This window comes from Micromys minutus (genome assembly GCF_963924665.1).
Source record: "Micromys minutus genome assembly, chromosome: 17".
In the NCBI taxonomy this organism is placed as follows: Eukaryota; Metazoa; Chordata; class Mammalia; order Rodentia; family Muridae; genus Micromys; species Micromys minutus.
In genome coordinates, this window is record NC_137952.1 from 29,833,029 (window position 1) to 29,845,346 (window position 12,318).

Sequence of the window (12,318 nt, forward strand, 5' to 3'; positions counted from 1 at the left end):
TCCTCAGGCACAAGGAGCCTGTTTTACTTTCCACTGGGTCCTGAGCACCGTGCCTAACACAGCCATGTTCTCAATTAATTGTTCAATGCTGAAAGCCCAGCATTGATATCTTACCGTCTTTGACTTCAAATACAGCTTCAAAAGCTCGTATGGGCAGCCTCTTCGCTACAACCTTGCAAATCCACACAGGGTTTGTATCAACTCTGCATGCTTATGTCCTGTTTAGCATCTCCTAATGAGGAGGATTCTTTCATCAGAAGACCCCTGCAAAGAGAAGCGACCTGAAGGCAAACTGCAGCTATCTCTAAGCATTTAAACTAATCTCAGCTTAAGCCAGCCTTCAAACTGATGCAGACTTAAGATGACAAGAAGAAACAACAGAGCCTTTTCCAAGGGACTTTCTTACACCTTTCATGTTAGTTTCCAAGAATCCTCTAGAATTCCAGTGCACCAAACACTTTCTCCTCTTACAAGTCAAATGTAAAGTAAAAGATGAAGGTAGTAAGATTGATGAACAGCTTTGGGCCAAGTGACCACGAGAGGGCCAGAGCTCGGGCTGAAACTAGCATGGAACACCCTGGAGGCACTGGGGTGTAAGGGTCCACTGTTAGAGGAACAGGCGCTCGCCAGCTCAGCAGAGGGTGGGCCGTCCTCACCTGAGTGTTTGGGAGCTTTGCATTTGGTTAGGCTCCCAGATAAAGTCCTTATACAACCTGGAAGAAAGCATCACTTCAGCTGGGAGAGACCCAGAGAGCTTCCGGCTTGAGAGCAGTGGTCTTTTAAAGGAGATGTCCTGTCCATACTCGGTACTGTATCAGGAGATCTCAAGGAGCGCCTCGCAAAGGATGACTGTTGAGACTTCTGCTGTTTTTAAGTACAGAACTTAAAGCTTTACAGACATTACAGAAGAAGAAACATAAGAATTCTCAGCTAGATAAACACAGTGAAATTTGCCAGGAAGTTCAAGCTGTATGTGATGCCCTCGAGGTCTCCAAGTCAGACACTTCAGACACCCCACTTCTGCTGAGCTAAGTGGAATCAAAGGTGAAGGATATTCTCTCTAAAGTCCGGAAAAACCGTTGTTAAAGGTTGAATTAAGTTCTGAACAGGCAGGAAAAACTGGAAAGGATTTACGATGCTCTTTCCTGTGACTATGAGTGCCGCCAGCGGATGTTAACGAAACGATCAGATGAGACAGTGCAGTCCTTTGGATGGTCCAATAGAGCAAAGGCAAAAACAGATAACAGCAAGAACTTACCAGCCCAAGTGGTATGCTTTGTCACCCAAAACAACAGTCACATTGCCACATCTGCTGGCTGCCCCTGAAGATCTGTCTAAGATCATCAGGACAAGCAATGGTATCAGCCAGGAGAAGACAGCATGCGTCATTAATTAGGTGCTGATGGGAAGGGTTCCAGGCAGGGGAGGACGGCCAAACAAAATTGAACCACCACCCCCTGAAATGCCCCCTTGGCAGAAGAGACAAGAAGGCAGAGGGAGGGATGGCTGGGGTGGAGGAGATGGAGGGGAAGATTATGGTGGGAGAGGAGGGGGCTATGGTGGGAGAGGAGGGGGCTATGGTGGGAGAGGAGGGGGTTATGGAGATTCATATGGAGGTGGTGGTGGGTACAGAAGATATTAAAAACTGCAGATGTTAGAGAGCACTGCTTCCTACTAGACACAGTAGATAGAGTGTTCTGAGGAACATACCTGAACATCACCCAAGGAAGATCATGTTAGTGCCCCTGAGGAAGGCATTCCTGAATACAAATGGCCATTTTATACTATCGGGTGGTGATCCTGCAACACGATTTTTTCCACATTCTGTGTACTAAAGCATGCCGTGTCTTTTAAAAAAGCAAACCCACAAAACCTATTTTTTAATGCAAATATTTCTTACCAGCAACTTGTAACATGGGATGTATTTTTTAATTGTCATGTTTGAATTTAGACTGTAAACTGGTATTTTGTTCAGGACTGAAACACATAAGGAAACCTGCCAGTCACAGGAAGGAATCTAGACTCTGGAGTCACAGGAAGGAATCTAGACTCTGGAGTCATTTGTATCCCTTGTGGCTCTCTCCTGTATTGTTAGTTCTATTTTACAAAATAGAGGAAGTGTCGTGTGTGTGTGTGTGTGTGTGTGTGTGTGTGTGTGTGTAGTCAGTTGTCCTTTATAAAAATAGGTTGAAATTCCTCTGGTCAGGGTTTTATTAAATTTCTGTTAACTGTGGGAGGGCGGGAGATGGAGGTAGCATCTTGGTCTCCGAGTACACAGCAGGAAATTCCTGCCCTTGAGTCTCATCCTCTGCCTGCAGTTAGCCAGACACTTGCCCATTTTCCAAAGACCAGTTTCACTTGATGAAATCCACACAGCATCCGTGCGCCTCTGCCTTCTCTCCCATTTCATCCTCGTAGCCCATCATCTCCCACTCTATCTCAGCAATCTGCTTCAAGCTGACTTTCAGCTTTGTTTCTGGTCTAGATCTTTGAAAGAAAAAGTTCTAAAGCAAGAAAGAGATCTGAATGGTCATGCTCCAGAGAATAGTTCTGGGAATTGCAACACATTTGACATAGGGCAACATTCTTGACTTTCCAATGAACAAATACATTTTTCCTTAGTGAATGTTTCTTTCTTTTACTTTTGCATTTAAACATCTGTTATTTATCGTGTGTGAGTGAGCACACAATTCCGTGGATATACTCATGGATGGAGCTCAGAGAACAACCTAAGGTTCTTTTCTTTTAATGTGTAGGTTCCAGGATTTGAACTCCGGTCATCAGGCTTGGCAGCAAGCATCTTTACCTGCTAAAAAACATCACCCGCCCCTGGAATTTTCTTAAGTGGATGAATAAAGATAATATTTAGAATAAACAAATGCCATCAGGGAGCAGAACATGCATCCTTTAAGAAGAAGGTTTACAAGGAGATTTCTAATTACCCAGAACAACTTTAATATCAAAAGCTAGTGCCTGTCTTGGGCTAGAAGTACAATAAGTAATCTGTAGTTCTTGGGTTTTAAATAACTTGTGTACTGTCTGCATGAGACATTATTACATTTATAATCCAAGAAAGAAACCCTAAAAGCTGCTTTTCTTTAGACACAGACATTTCCTTGTTGTCAGTAATATTTGCCTTTGCAGTTCAGCTTGGACCAAACTTTAGGCATCACACTGGGATAAAGCCTCCCACAGACTCCTGGCTCCCCTCGGCCCACAGGCTGTTCTGGAGGGGACAGGAGATTAGATTAGTGTGGGAAAGCTGGAAAGCGTTGCTGCCTGACTCCTTTGCACACTTCGTCGGGCTCTGTGAGCTGAGAATTATCTGTTTCACTCTAGTCTCTCTCATAGCACTGCTAAGCAACTTTCCAGAATTATCAACCCCCCCAATAAGATTTTGTTTTCTTCAGGAGCCCATAGGCGGTGTCACAAAAGAAGAAAGCTGTCCATTTTGCAGAATACCATCATAACTATTCCCCCGGGCTTTAAGACAAGCCTGCATGAGGAGTTCCTTAGAATTTGTAAGCTTAGCTTTCAACTTTTGCTTTGGAACCCTCAATTTCTGCTTCTACTACTATCCAAAATGTAAGGGGCAGAACAAAATATGAGATGGACAGATTTCAAGTCCACCAATCTTCCTAGCAAAGGTTTCTGTGACATCTTGGGGTTAGCTTCTGGACTAGCTTAGCTCTATAGCAAGGAAATATCAGGACTGAGAAGCCCCTCAACTGTGGGAGTGGTGGGGGCGGGGAACCCAAACAATCTCCAACTTTTAGTCTCCTGTTTTATTCAAAGACACTCAAGACTAGTTTTTCTTTGCCCTTTCCTTTCTGGTTCGCCTGGTTGTTTAATCTTTTCTTAAAAAAACAAAACAAAACAAAAAAAAAAAAAAAAAAAACAATGTTTAAAACTTAAAAAGAAGACAAAAATCTTTAAACGGAACTGCCTAGAACATTCCTTACTCTGTGGCTTCTTTGATGGTCACAGGAGGTGTCCACTACATCAAAAAGCTTAGGGGAGTAAAGACTGGAGGGCAAGGAGCAGGCCAGCAGCTGAAGGGCCTCAAACTCTGCATGAGAGCTCCAAAGCCAGGCCCTCACATGCCAGGGATCACATGATGCTTCCTCGCTCTACATGAGCTCTTGGGTCTTTTATTACTCCCAGCTCTGTTCAATTTTGGGTTACTTCTATTATGGGCTGGCAGGGGTTGGGGGAGGGAATTTGCTTCCCCAACCCTTACTGGTTATAATTGGTTCAAAAGCTGAACCTACCCTGTTCTACCCACCACTGTTCTCCCACCGCACTCTTTCCCTATCTTCTTGCCTCTTCTCTGCCGGAATCGGCACGGTTTCTAACTGGCCTTACTCTGTACACACTAGGCTTGACTCCTTCATGGATGGAGTAGGAAGTTTAATATGGGGTTGTGAAATTAAGAGTCGGGTGGACTTACAAACAGTCTTTCAGTCACTGGGTACACGTTGGGCAGTGCTGGGCCTTTGGGGAGCTAAGGTTTAGAATGCAGAGATGCTGGTGTAGCCAGACTGTCATCTTCTCTTTCTTCTCCGAGCTGTTCTTTCAAGAGCACTCTGCAACATACGTGGCAGCAGTGGCTGGACAATGACTCGCTTAAGGTAACACATGTGAACTTAACCCTGTCTTCAACTGAAGCTCGCTTGTATGTATCGTGTTGAAATTGTAAGACATAACCTATCATTCAGTTATAATTCCATCAATTATAATGTTACACTTTCCTCCTTTGATCCTGCAAACTTCAACATCCCTTTCTTTGATCGTAAGTTGCTTCTCATCAGGTTTTTGCAAAGAAGGTCCTTTTCAGGAACTTGGTCCCTCCCGAGTTGTAGCTGGGGGCGTGAGGACTTATCAGACTGCTTCTGGTTCTTCTTTCTCTGACCTTCAAGATCTAAGCCACAGCACCTAAACTGTTTTCAAGTAAAGCTGATGGAGGATATGAATTCTCCCTCTTAAATCCTAAAATCAGGCACGAGTCCCAAGGGACAGGTGCTGCCCGAGAGCTCTGGAGCAGACGCTGAAGGAAGAGCAGGCTGCATGCCAGTCAAGAGAACCGATTCTGGCTGCAGCTCGTCCTCTGCACTTAGCCTGGGCTGAGACACACAGCCTCTGTAGGCCTAGTTACACAAACCGGTTAATCTCACGGAACCTTCCGAGTCCTAGTTCTCCACTACTCTAGATGCTTTTGAAAGCACCATGTTTGCATGTCGAAGTACTTAACTTTTTTTTTATGATGCCACAATCCGATTTTGCCAATTTCATGCAAAGCCTATTTTTTTTTTTTTTTTTTTTAGCAAATGGCAGCTTGAGTGTTATCTTATACCAGAGACCACCAGCACAAGAACACCACCAAAACTTTTCTTATTAGATATGCTGTGTTGTAAGCTGTGCAGAGCTGTTGCTGTGTTCTTCATTTCCTTAAGTGATCATGCACACACACACATGCACAGCTGATAGCATGAATTATATAATATGACTATGACTACTCAGTATTTGTCATTATTAGTAACATGATCACGTTGGAGTTAGTTTGGTCCACATGGACTTTTGTTTATTGATAGAGCTATAAAGAATAAAGAGAACAACCTCCACCTGCTGCCTGAACATTTTTACCTTAGTACTAGGGTAGGCACTGTGGCAGAGAGAAACAGTCCAGGACAGTGGCCAAGAGTCTGGTCTTAGGATCTAACTCCTCCAATCCTGCAGTTTACTGGCTGGGTGATTTTTGCCTAAGCTACTTAATCCCACAGTACCCCTGACTGGAAATGGGGAAAAGAGGAACTAGCAGGACAGGATATTAAGAAACAACAACAAAAAAATGTTGATGGTAGGTTCTGAAATGGGGAAGAAAAAATACTTTCCCTATCTGGTTCCTACACTGGGGGTGCATTTCTTTTACATCGCGTGTCACCTGTTTCTCTTTAAAACAAGACTTACTATGTAGCCTAGGCTAGTTTTGAACTCATAATTCTCCTGTCAGCCTCCTGAGTGCTCAGATTATTGATGCATGCCACCACACCTTGCAGGACAACACATAAAATTTCTCTCTCTCTCTCTCTCTCTCTCTCTCTCTCTCTCTCTCTCTCTCTCTCTCTGTGTGTGTGTGTGTGTGTGTGGTCTCTGCAAAGTCTTCTCTTAGGAAGGTTGGGTAGGATGGCTTAAGGCCCACCATCATCCATTACAGGTACATGCCAGCTGTACTCAAGCAGCTAAGGGGATGCTACCATGACACGAACAAGGTCCAATACAGGATAAAAAATATCTTCACACTTCTACCAATTGTTTTGTCTGAAAGCAATGCTGTATACGACAGCATATAAGGAATGCATTACCCCATTATCTAACGAGAAGCAAGTTTCCATTGTTCCCATGAGTTATCCTGCTTCCTGATCCTGGGGTGCTGCTATCATGGGGCTGTTGCACATCTCCCCACCCCTGGCAATCTTAGTGGGGTAGCCTTGAACTACGTAGCTGGGCTTGGGCTCGAGCATGGGACAGTGCTGTGTACTCTGTCCTGCTGTGACACACTCTGGACCAGCACCCTTGCCTTTCCATCAGTCCCTGTAAGGACTGTGCTCTCAACTGGTCTGGTGTCAGCCACATGGCTTATCACTTGTTCCTGAAAGCATGCAAACACCAAGGATACTCACTGTCCCAGACCACATGGAAAGGTAGGCACATCAGGATTGCCCTATGCATTTTGCTCTCGTGTGGATCAGTGTCTGCTCCATGCCCAGCTCCCCACGGGGACCACACAACTGTCCCTCCCCAGCTCAACTTCGATTCTGTCAGTCTTTGTTCACCAATCATGTTGGGTGTATTTTCCTGAAGAGAAGTGATCAAAGGCCTATTCTCCCTAGGTAGGACACCTAAAGCCAACCTAAGGAAAGATTTCATCTGAGCCTGATATAATGAACTACTGAGTTTATTTAGGGGAGGGCTGTTGTTGTTTCATTTGTTTGTTTACAGGACCGTGGGTGATGGGTTACTTATAGGACAATGAATGACTCAAAGATACAACCTCACACAAAGCCCATCTCACCATGGGTGGCAAACCCTTGGAGTTCGAATTATAGGCACCTTAGCCAACCACATGGTCTTCTCACTCCAGTAATCTTTTATTTCTAGTAAAGCCTTGGGAAGAGCCTTGTGAGTCTTCTTTCAGGGGCTTCTACAATTTTTTAAAAATTTGACTTATTGGATCTTTTTCCCTTCCAGGAGAGAATGTTTCAATGTAGATACAATTGTTACCCAATGGAAGTATATTATGCAAATTTAATTATCCTAATGTTATTACAGCCCCAATCCATGTTAAACACAAGTCAAGAGACATTTGCTAAATAAATAAACCTACTAGATTTACCTTAAAGTTGGGTGTAGAATTTTAAGCCTTTCTGGCCACAGATTCTTAATTGTGTCACATCCGGCTTAGGCTGTAACATAGAACAGTGTGAAGGTTCAGAGTAAGAACTGCAGGCCCAGCCAATCCACTTGGTTTGTTACTCTTGCTCTGAAACTCACTAGCTCTGTGAAATTTACGAGAGTCACTTAACCTTTCTGGGCCTCAGTTCCCTCATCTATAAGACAGAAACAACTTTTTCAACCTCTCAAATTTACTCGGGGATCAAATGGGATCACACATCAGTGCACTAAACACTGCATAGTTGTCTCTGTTGAGTAGAGCTTCATATTACATACCAATAAAGGTTCGAATTTTCAAAAGAAATTTCAACAAACTATCTGAGAGTGTTCTTATAAGGTGGGTGATCATAGTTACAGCCACTGCAAGAATGTATCACTTAATGGCCAAATAAGTTTGTAGATTATAAGAATTCTGTCTAGAGAGGTTAAATGAATTTTTAGGAACAACTCCTTCAAGAATAAAGTCAAGTGCTAACAATGGCTCAGGTTGACCACCGAGGAGAAGGGGTATGGGGCATTCTTCCCTGAGATAGCACATATGCCAAGATTCCAAGCCAGCGGTCTGAAACAGGCCAAGCACTATTTCATGTTTCTAAAACATACTGTGTTTACTTGAATTCCAAAGATGTGACTGTCTGGGAGTAACAACACAGAAAGAAGTGGGCCAAGAAAAATCTTGAAAAATGCCTAGGCATTCATGACCACTCCTGCACATTTCTGGGTGTGGGAGGGAAGCTGTGACCTTCATTACAATGGACAAATGGGGACATTCAGCCGCAAGGATAATAAGAACACTGTGGCTATTCCATAGAAAGTCTCGTATCTGCTCAGCTTCAGATGATTCAGAACCTGGGTCTTCCTCCCTTCGTCCTCAGTTTTGTTACTTTAGATGCCAGCACACCAACTTCTTCCCAAAGAAGCCCTCCATTTTTTAAGGCTAAATGGTCACGAGTCTGCCTTTTCTCTCTTCCCTCTCAAGGAGTACAATCTCCAAAGAAGTCCTGTTGGTCAGTAAAACTTAACAGTTCAGCAAAGAACCATTTTTCTTCTCTGTTTTGTACTATTACCTCCAGAAAGTAAAAGCTAAAGACTGTATTTTCTGTGTGGGTGGGTTGTAGAAAATCACCAGAGAAAACTTTGATGAAACAGAGATCTATGAGTCACTATGAATAAGCCATTTTTAGACAGTCATCTCCCTAGCTCTACACTGGTTTTGTTTCTGCTCAGGCTGTAGGATCAGACTGTATATATTATTGTCAACCACTAGGCAAGTTAAACATGCAAAAAATACAGGTGTCATTTAAGCTCAAATTACCTAGGTTTAATACCCAAACCAGATTTCCTGAAAATCATCAAACTCATTCTCCTAAATTCAAACAAACCTAAATGAATTCACTATTAACTGAAGAACCAAAGATATCTAATTATTGAACACCTAGCATTTTACTCAGTGTTGGAATAGGGAGCACATCATTACAAGTTATTAAAAAGAGAGACTAAACTACGGAAAGTCCACTTTCATAACTAGCCAATGATGCAAACAGAATGTATAAATGTGTGGATGATGCCTCAGGACATCGGGGCAGGAGAACGCTGGAGTAAAGACTCCAGGGACTCTCCCTGGAAGACCTTAGGTGTGTGTCGAGAGTTTCTAAATGAATGGGCAGGAGTAAGAGGTTTGTTAGTACCGATTCTTTGCCCTCTTGTGTGCCCGAATTGTCATTCTGTCTCACTCCCTAGCATACTGCCCAGCACAGAATGACAAAGGAGATAGAATTGAGTTCTTGCCTCAATGAAATCCCCACTCATTCATTCATTCATTTAATAGTGGGATGGTTTTTTGTTTTGTTTTGTGCTTTGCTTGTTGTTGTATAATACTTACACAGTCTGGGTTCTTTGAGAAGCACAAGATACTCAGGGAAGAACAATCCACAAACCTTCTGCCATTGAAGGTTTTAAGCCAGAGATAGAAATGCAGCTCAGTTGGCAGAGCACATGCTTAGCATTCTAATGGTCTAGTTCTAGGGCAGAACTAGGGTCTAGTTCCCAGCGCTATGTATGTCATACATGGTGGTACACATATGTGTTTCCAGAGTTTCAGAGGAAAAGTCTTGTCTTTCTTTCGAGAGGACACAAGCCTGGCCTCTGTTGTTTGTGTTTCTCTCAGCATTATCTTCCAAGTTTCCACAATAGCTCATTCAACTCTGAGCACCTAATGGCTTTTCCAAAACAAAGCTCCAAAATTCTTTAGTCTCTTCAGATAAAGCATCCCAAGGTCTAAAAGTCACATGATCGGGCCTGCCACAGCAGCACCTCATTCTCTGTCACCATATTCTGTCCGTACTTGCTTTTTGGTGATCAAATCCAGCTTGGGGAAGAAAGAGCTTATTGGCCTTACAGGTTATATTGCATTATCATGGGAAGCTGCTGAGGGCCTGTCCTGCCTTTAGGGAAACAGTACTGAGCTAAAGACTGCTGATTCCTGGCCTTATAATCTTACTATTTGTGGTTTAATAAGTGCTGGTTTCTTTTCTCTGTTGCTCAAGGACCTCTTGCTGGTCCGTTGAGAAGCTTGGAACACATTTACTGTGAACCAGAGAGAAAAGAAAGGAAATGAATTAAAATACTTTACACAGGAAATATGCATGTACACACACACACACACACACACACACACACACATTTATATACACAGCCACTCTGGTCAGCCCCAACCATCTGCCTCATCAACTCCACAAGTGTTCACACATACTCACACACATACACATATACCTACACACGTGTCTATAGACTTACATATAGACAAACAGACACATACATATATACATTTGGTGGATTGGGATGGGGCCCCACATACCACATTTTGTCCTTTCTCTCTGGCCTTCTTAGACCTTCTTAGACAAAGTTCTTTAGAAAATTACCTCATAAATAAAATGTTTACGCAAAGGGGGAATTAAAGAAGGATGTTGATATTAAGTTCAAAGGAGTGTTTCATTCTATAAGCTCATTACAAGTTCAAAGTCACAGTTTCACAAGATCTTGCTTTATCATAGTGCACACCTGTGTCTTCATCCTTGGATCTGACCTAGAGTGAATATGTTTCCTTGATCACAAATCTGTCCCAAGCCTATTTCTCTTTTCAGTGTAATTGTGAGAGCTCACTGTATTCCTTATCATACAGCCTTTACTTACTATTCTGAAAAGTAGACACATTCCATTATTGTTTCTAATGTCATTGTATCTTTCTGGCAAAACAACTTAAACCATATCCTAAAACTTTCTTCCTAAAATTATTTGAATCAAGTCAGTAACTCTATAACATCATTAATTCATCTAAACAACATTAATTCATGAAAGTTTGTCTTCATATTGATCTGCAGGAAATTTGCTCAATAGGGTAGGCTGATGCCCAGGAATCATTAGGCTTTGTAATATTGACAGGAAGAGGCATATCACTAGCATGAAGCAATCCTGGGATAAAAATGTCTGAAGGCCCTGCAGTTCAGTTCCGAGCTTACCTATCATAACCATCTCCAGAAAACTTAGCATGTCTTTAGCCTTTCCTACATAGCTCCTGACAAGAAGCCAGGACAAGAGCTCAAGGCAGGAACCTAGAGGTAGGAACCAAAGCAGAGCTCATAGGCGAATGTTGCATACTGGCTTGCTTAATTACCTCCTTTTATAGAGTCCAAGCTGCCTGCTAGAGATGGCACTGCCTATGATGGAATAGGCCCTCCTTTATCAATTAGCAATCAACAAAATGCCTCTACAGACATGCCCATAAGCCAATCTGATTGAAGCAATTCCTTCTTCCCAGAAGTAACAAAGAATGGCTTTGACAGGCCACTGGGAATAGCGGAGATCCAGGGACACAGGCCTGGCGAGACTGCACTTCGAGTAGCCCGGGGGCAGAGAGGTCTGGGCTGAGTGCATAGAAAACGCCTCCCCCCATTGGTTCAGGGGAGCAGGAACTCTGCCGTAGGGACTTGGTTTCCAACCGGAGGGCCCATGCATGCGGACCAAACGCTCAAGCCATTTGCCACCTGGAACAGCAGAGATCCAGGGAGAGACGGGAACCAATCACTGACAAGGAGACCATGTATAATCACAGATGGCAAGAGGAAAGCGAAAGAACTTACAAAATGGAAACCAAGACAACCTGGCAACATCAGAACCCAGTTCTCCCATCACAGCAAACAGCGGAATGCCAAACACTCCAGAAAAAGAAGACTCAGACCTGAAATCATACCTCAAGATGGTGATAGAGATCCTTAAACAAGAATGGGAGGAAAAGCATAAAGAAATAGAAACTTTTAAAGAGGAAACATGAAAAACACTCAAAAAAATCAAAGAACTAGAGGAAAACAGAACCAAAGAGATGAAGGAATTGAAGAAGAAATTTAAAATGGACATGGAAACAACAAAGAAAACACTAAAAGAGACAACCCTGGAGGTAGAAAACCTAAAAAAGAAATCAGGAGTCACAGATGAAAGCATCTCCAACAGACTAAAAGAGATGGAAGAGAGAATCTCAGGGGCCGAAGACAACATTGAAAACATAGACAAAACAGTCAGAGAAGATGCAAAAGCCAAAAAGCTCCTAACCCAAAATGTCTAGGAGATCCAGGACACAATGAGAAGATCAAACCTAAGGATAATAGAAATAGAAGAGGGCGAGGAATATCAACTAAGAGGCACAGTAAATATCTCCTCAAAATTTTAGAAGAAAACTTCCCTACCCTTAAGAATGAGATGACCATGAGCATAAAAGAAGCCTACAGAACTCCAAATAGAGTAGACCAGAAAAGAAATTCCTCCCTACACATAATAGTCAAAACACCAACTGCCCAAAGCAAAGAAAGAATA

General features: G+C 42.8%; 1 pseudogene across 1 annotated transcript in view; it reads left to right on the plus strand.

Annotated features, from left to right (window-relative positions):
* Positions 1-235: 235 nt before the first annotated feature.
* LOC308431438 (protein FAM98B-like) overlaps positions 236-12,318 on the plus strand; it is a 292,458-nt pseudogene continuing 280,375 nt past the window's right edge. Inside the window, exons 1-2 of the transcript in view lie at positions 236-287; positions 519-1,580. The product of the transcript in view is annotated as a protein FAM98B-like (transcript). The remainder of the gene's footprint in view (positions 288-518; positions 1,581-12,318) is intronic.